General features: G+C 43.4%; 1 protein-coding gene across 2 annotated transcripts in view; it reads right to left on the minus strand.

Moving 5' to 3' along the window:
• The window catches only part of LOC125031779 (discoidin domain-containing receptor 2-like), a 740,435-nt gene that overhangs the window by 428,091 nt on the left and 304,547 nt on the right, over window positions 1-7,797 (minus strand). The window lies entirely within an intron of this gene.

A 7,797-nucleotide genomic window follows, 5' to 3' on the forward strand; every position in this document is an offset into this window, starting at 1 on the left:
AAACTGAAGGGAAAATACAATCAAATCTGAATAGAGTAAAATCAGGGCATCACTCCCCACGGCCATCTAATCCTCATGCCATTCTATATAAAATCGTCGAGCAATTCCCTTTCCCCAAACAAATTCAACCAGCCTCCCCGCGCCGCTATCACACTTCGCCAAGATGAAACTAGCACGTATTGTTGACATTTCTCTTACACTTTTGCCATTACAAAAAGTTGCAATGCGACTCATTTTACAATATGTTCCATAAAGCGAGAAATCTGGTATGTCTGAGTAATTAAATTCCGGAGCGTTCATTTCTTCCACATTTTCCTAGTTTTCCTAGTTGTTTCTTCTTTTGCTCATATGTCACTCCCTATTATTATTTGAAAAAAAGGCATTTCCCGGTTATGCAAAATCATGTTTAACAAGGAAATGTGGAAGGAATTAATTTTCGCTTTCCCTGTTTTCCTCTGTCTGTCTCTGCCTTTGTATTTCTGCTTCTCTCTTTCCCCGTGCACCTACACAGACACACACACACACACACACACACACACACACACACACACTCACACACACACACACACACACACACACACACACACACACACACACACACACGACCTTCCACTAAGCCGTCCACACGTCACCTCACTTAGGCGACACGGCGACTTGTGTTTACTTATCTCTCAACTCTTTAAATCACCATTAATCTCACTCTGATTAATGGGGGAGGAGGGAGGAAGAGGGAGGAGGAGGGAGGAGGAAAAGGGGGATAAGGGTAGGGCAGGGGGGTAGGGGATGAAAGGAAAAGGGTACAGAAGGGTGGGGGGCAGAGAGGGGGGGGTGGGGGGGATTTAAACGACAGAAACTCCACCGTCGCTAAAAAAGAATTATTTTATGATGGTGCGAATGGTTCTTTTTTTTCATTCTGTCTTTCTGAGATTGCGTGCGAGTGCTTGCATGCAACGGCAGTCGCCTCCGGGATGTCTCGATTTCATTTAGTTTGCTCTCTCCCTCCTCATCAATTCTTCCCCATTTCATTCCATTCATGTGATAGAAATATGTAATTGGATTGTAAAAAAAATTGTTTTAGTATAATTTCATAACAAATCGTTATTCCTCCGTTTCCCGCAGTTATGTATTTATACATATACTCATACACAAATACAAACATACATGCAATAAGTGTCTCTTCGTGTGTTTGTGTGTGTTTATGTGCGTGCGTGCGTGTGTATGTGTGTGTGTGTGTGTGTGTGTGTGTGTGTGTGTGTGTGTGTGTGTGTGTGTGTGTGTGTGTGTGTGTGTGTGTGTGTGTGTGTGTGTGTACAAATAGGCACAAAAGACAAAATCAGATACCGTGCGAGGGGCAAGAGCAACACTAAAGGTCTATGAAAAAAGTCTCGTCTCATTAGGGCGCGGTGACCGTGATGGGGGAAGGGAGGGTGGGAGGCGAGGGGGGCTGGGGAAGAGGGGGGACAGATCCTGATGATATGACCCGATCTTAATGGAGAGAGAAAAAAAGTTATTGGTGCTTACTTACTAAATTGCTCGTAAAATGAGTCCCGAGTCATGGAAAGAGGCGCGTGAGGGAATTCATCGGAAAGGAAATTAATGATGGAAATAAAAACGGAAACCGATTATAAACGAATGGATGTATAAGCAAATAATGAACGACGTCAGTAAAACGAGACAGACCAAACGAACAAGGAACATGTCGGATGTAACGCGAAGACATGGGAGCTCTCGACGCCAATAATAATCGACAAAACACATCGGAAAAAAAAACAAAAAAACTACAGAGCATTACCATAAAAAGACGCGTCAGAACAACAGCCGATATGCGGACACGATATCGGGCAACACTCGCACGCCGATTATGAACCGTCGCTGTCAACAACGACACAACAACATCATTAGAAGATTTACCCAGATACCCCTTGCCCCCTGCCCGTGCCCCCTACCCTCAATCTGCCTATTCAGGCCATCCCTTCCTTCTATTATTTTCTATTATTCGGCCTATCCACTTTTCACTTCCTTCTGCTCTTCTCGTTTTGATACATTCATCTCTCTCCTTTTCCTTCTATTTTGCCTATCTACTCCTCTACCTCCTTCAGCTTCTTCAGTCCCGATATTTTTCTTTGCACCGTCTACCCATCCCCTGCCACTCCTTTCTTCCACCTTTTACTACCAGGCAGCACGTCCAACCTGTCCCTCACTAAGTGTCCATTCTCTGACCTTTATACTCCCCTGCACAAAAATAAACGCCATCCTTTATACCCTCTTCCTTCCTTCACAAACACCCCTCCGCCCCATTCCCACACAAACCTTGCATTCCCCACAAGTCATCCACACCCACCACCACAAACCCCTATCCCCACCCCCATGCCTACCCCCCGCCGCACCCCCCGTCCCCTCCATCGACAAGACGCCCGAAATCCGTTGTATCCGCCATCCATCAGTGCCTGACAAGTCTCATGAGCGGACTTGTTTACACGTGTTACGGCCGGGGGAGAACATGCTGTCTCGACCCCGACCACTTTGGATCGGCGGAAGCTTTTTTTTTTCTCCCTGGCTCTTTCTTTTTTCTCTTTATTTTCCTTTTTAGGTCTAGCTGGATATTTGATAGCCATAACAGACTCGCTGACATATATGTTTTTTTTTTTTGTATGAATTAATATACAACTGAGTGAAAATCGGAGGCTGTTAAAATGGTTAGTAAAATGTTTGAGAAAATACTGGCAAGGGAAAACGACTTATAACATATATTCACCCATTCTATACATACATAAACACACACGTTCAAGTGTCTAAACGTTCATATAAACTAAATGTGTATATAAGATACATGGATGCATACATACATATATGTGTGTTTGTTTTGTGTTTGTGTGTGTGTGTGTGTGTGTGTGTGTGTGTGTGTGTGTGTGTGTGTGTGTGTGTGTGTGTGTGTGTGTGTGTGTGTGTGTGTGCGTGTGCGTGTGCGTGTGCGTGTGCGTGTGCGTGTGCGTGTGCGTGTGCGTGTGCGTGTGCGTGTGCGTGTGCGTGTGCGTGTGCGTGTGCGTGTGGGTGTGCGTGTGCGTGTGCGTGTGTGTGTGCTGCGACAAAATTAGTTTTGTTTTTTCTCAAACCTTAGTGAAAGCAATTCTAAAATTCATGACGAAAGGAATCATTAATTCAGCAATTTCAGTGTGTGCAAAATAATATGCTTCTGGTATAGATTACCATTGACGGACAGAACAGCAATAACTATAGTTTTCTAAATGCAACAACAGCAATAACAGTAACAATAGCAATAAAGAATAATTAATACATAGTTAACAAAGATAATTACACCACGGGAATGACACCGTCCTCAATATTTTGTTCTATTATAAATGTCATCGTAAATTCTAATATCACGTTTATTATTTCATCAAAAATCGACGAAACTTTTATTGCATACATTATAAATAAAAAATACATTATCACAGCATTTAAACCACTGTAACGACCACAACATTTCAATCGGGTTAGGCAATGACGACTCTGAAGGCAATAAAAGTTTAACCGAGGTTTATAAGAAAAAATATAAGTATCAGTGAAAACATAAATGCAATAGTATTCTCTTCGCCACATCTTCCCTCACCCACAACTCCCCTACCTCTCGTTGCCCCCCCCCTCTCCCCCCCCCTCCCCTACACTCTCATATCCCTTCTCCCATCATCTAACCCATTCTCTCCCCTCACGCAGTACCTCCACCCCTGCCTGACCCTCTACTCTCCCCCACCACCCCAATACCCCTTCAACCACACGCGCTTACGTTATCAGGCGAGACAGTTGCATCGTGGTTGATTGTTATGATAATTTACGAAGCGGCTGCCGTAACCTCCCCCCGCCTCCCTCTTCCCCCCGCCTCCCTCCTCCCCCTCCCCGGCGCTCGGTATAGGGAGCGCTCGGTCTCGTTGAGGATCCGAGACATGTTCTTCCAGGGAGATAACGCACGGAGCTGCAAGCTGCCGGGGTAGGAAGGGGTAGGGGTGAGGCATGGGGGTGAGGGGAGGGTGGAGGGGAGGGTGGACGATTGGGGAAGGAGGGAGGGTGTAGGGATCGGGTAAGGGTATAGGGAAGGGGGCAGGGGGAAGGCTAGAGGGATGGGGAAGGAGGTTGAGTAGATAGACGGAAGAGGGAAGGAGTGTGGGGGGAGGATGAAAGAGGGAGCATGAGGGACGAAGAGAGATAGTAGGGTGGAGGGATGAGAGAAGATGAGGGAAGGGGGAAGCGTGGAAGGATGGAGAAAAGAGTGAGGGTGGAAGCACTGCAGAGCCAGGGGAAGAGATGAAGAGAAGGGGATGAGGGAATGAGAAAGGGGAAATTAAGAAGGGTGGGAGGGAAGAGGGTTGGGGGGTCCTGTCAAATAGGGGGGGGGGTTACAAATTTTTGTTTTTTCCCCCTTTTTCGTTTCCATTTTTTCTTATGTTTTAGTCTTGTTTGTTTTCTTTCCTTTTTCCCCTTTCCCCCTTTTAATTTTATTCAAAATCTCCCTCCCCCCCTCCTTCTCTTTTCTTTTGCAGTTTTCTTCGTTTTTTATTCATTTTTTTTTCACCAGGGGGTGTTTGGGGGAGGGGGGGGGGGTTTTGGAAAGGGTTAAAGCTTCCCCTTTTTTTCCCCACTACCTGTATTCTGTTTCCTTTTTAAATTTTCTCTTTTTCTGGGGCCCTTCTTGAAAAGTCCTTTTTATATCCCTGTCTTTTCCCCTTTTCTCCCCTGTCCCCCTCTCCCTTCTATTTTCCAACCCTCCCTCCCTCCTCCTTTTCCTCCCTCCCTTCCCTCTCTCTCTCCCCCCCTCTTCTCTCCCCCCCTTTTCCCTCCCTCTCTCGCCCAGCCAAAAAAACACCCCCCGGGCCCGGGCCTTCGGGGGAGGAGGGGGGTGGGCTTTTTTGGGGAGAGTGTTTGAAAAATCTGCTTCGCTTTCCTTTCCACACTTCTCTGCCATTTTCGTCTATTTGTATCTCCTGCTTTATTCGTTCTTCTTTCTTTACTTTCTTTTTTTCCTCTCTTTTTCAGTAATTTCGTCACACTCAGTTACTTAATTACTTGCTCATTCGCCAACTTATTCCACATTCACTGTATAACACCTGATATATTCAAGTGTCATATATACATTATTTAATTATTATTCTATACTAAATTTTCCAAACAATTTGTTGTAATTCAGACATAATCCTTACTTTTTCACTTAAAGTAACCAACGTAGACTTGAAAAAATATACGCAAAAATAAAGAATTTGGAAAAACTTAATTCAAAAACCCCAAGCACTCGCCCCCCCCCCCTCCTCCCGCCCCCTAATCCATTTTCCCAAAAGGTTTCACGAAAAACAATGGAAAATCGCTGCGTAAACCCCATTATTTTAAAAAAATTTACCGTAGAAAACCTCATAAACATTTTTCCCCCTCCGCTTTTTTAATCCCTAGCTGACAAAGGGCCCGAACCCCGTAATAATTCCCCCATTTAACGAGGGCCCTTTAAAACCCCAAGACCCGGGTTTACCGGACAGCCAAAGCCCTTAATACTTCGGTAATTTGGGGATTTTAAAAAAATTGGGGGGGAAAAAATGATCCCCCGCGGCCCTTTAAAATGGGAAATTTTGGAAAACCCTCTGCCTGGGATCTTTTTCTTTCGGTCAACAGAAGCACCATCGACCAGAAGGTTCTTGAAGGTAGCTTTTTTTCCCGTCGCGAGATCAGAGCCCCTATTCGAGTTATCAGATACGAAATTCCCCGTCAGAGAAAGTTTATATGCTAATCTGTGGGGGATGGCCCCTTCGCCAACGGAAAGATTTCCCCCCTATCATTCTCCTTATTCTCGCTCCTTCCTCTCTACTCCTTTATTCATTTTCTAGTTTTTCCTTCTCCTTATGTTTTTCTTCTACTTTTTCGTTTGCTCTTTCTTTTTTTCCTTTTATCTTTCTCATTATCTTTTCATATTCTTTACCCTATTCCTTTTTTTCTCTCTCTTTCCCCTCTTTCCTCATCTTCCTTCTCTTTTCTCTGCATCTTCCTCTTCCTCTTCCCCTTCCCATTCTTTCTTCTTCCCCTTCTCTTTTCCATCTCCATGTCCATCACCATCTCAAATTTTCCTCTTTATCCCATTCCTCTTCCTGTCGTAAAATCTTTTTTTTCTTCTCTTTTTCCCTCTCGTTTTCCATTTTATTTTTTCTCCCCCCTTAAACCTTCTTTTTCTTTTTATGATCCCCCCAAAACTATCCCCCACTCAAAATCAGTTCCTCCCCCCCTCCCCATTTCCCCTCATCCTCCTTTCCCCCGCCTTCTCCCTTCCCTCCCTTTAAAGTTTTTCCCTTCTGCCTCCCTTTCCCCACATCTCCCCCCAGCTTCCCTTCCCTCCCCCCCTCCCCCTTCCCCCCTACCCCCTCTCCATCCCCTTTTGGGGACCTCCACCCCAGTTTTCCCTTTGTGCTGCCGCCGACATCTTCCCTGTTTGTCCCCGCTGCTGTGTAGTCCTTTTTCTCGACGAGAAAGGCCCCCAGGGCAGGTCCTTCCGGGTTTCCGTGTTAGATATCGAAGGCCCCGGATCTCGCTTCGAAATCTTAAAAACCCCCGCGAACGCCACCGCGGCGTACGGCCTCCCCCAAAAGTTCTTACGGGGGGGTGGGGAAATCCACCCCTTTAACCTTCTACCCAAAAGTAAAAAAAAAAAAATGAAAGTCACTTTGAGGGCGTATTGTCGTGTTTTTTGTATCCTCCCCCACTCCTAAGGGGTTTTGAGTTTTTCACCCCACATATTCTTAGTTGGCTGCGCAAGTTTTTTATCTTTTGGGGAGAGATCAAAATTTGGGATGCTCTTATAATTTCCACTCTCTTAATCTTTCAATATTATGTCGGAAAAACCTTGTCATTGGATTTCTGGCAGGGTTATAAAAATGCGCTTTCTCCCTCACCCCACATAAAGCCCACATTTCCCCTAATTTTTATAACCCCCAAATTATATCAACCCCCCCCTCCCCCCCACCCCCCCCCTCATTAAAACAATTTAAAAAAAAAAAATCTTTAAAAAATATTAAATTCCCCAAACTTAAATACTTAAACCCCCTGAACCCCAAATAAAAATTCACATAACCCCCCAAAATAAAAATCTTATATATATATTATAAATTATATATATATATAATATATAATATATATAATATAAAACCTCTTCCCCTATATATATATTTATATTTTTTACAAATATATATATATATATAAATTTAAAATTTTATATATATTATAATTATATATATATTATGTATATATTAAATATTTTATTATATATATTTTATGATATTTTGATATATATAATATATGTTTATAATATTAATATAATTAAAATATATACAATATATAATTTAAAATATTTAAAATTTTTTTTATATATGTTTTATAAATTATAAAATTTAAAATAAAATTTTATATTATAATATTTATATATGTGTATTATTTTATTATATATATATATATTATATTATATATATTAAAATTTTACCCAACACCCACATACACACACACAAAAAACGCGTACGTAATTTTGCGCTCTCTGGAAAAACGAGACCGAGCAGGAAAGCCCTGCAGAGCAGGGAATCCCTTTGCCCCCCTCGGCCCCCCGCGCTAATAGGTGACACCCCAAGGTGCCGCTTTTTTGCTTTTCTGCTTGCGAGTGGGGACGAGTATATCATTTGCAAATGTAAAAAGACCTCCCCTCCCCCGAGCCCTACCCAGGCAGTCAACTCTCCCCTGCATGACCTGGGTTTCCCTTTTGCTTGTCGCCGTGCCCTTTTT

This window comes from Penaeus chinensis, chromosome 13 (genome assembly GCF_019202785.1).
Source record: "Penaeus chinensis breed Huanghai No. 1 chromosome 13, ASM1920278v2, whole genome shotgun sequence".
NCBI lineage: Eukaryota > Metazoa > Arthropoda > Malacostraca > Decapoda > Penaeidae > Penaeus > Penaeus chinensis.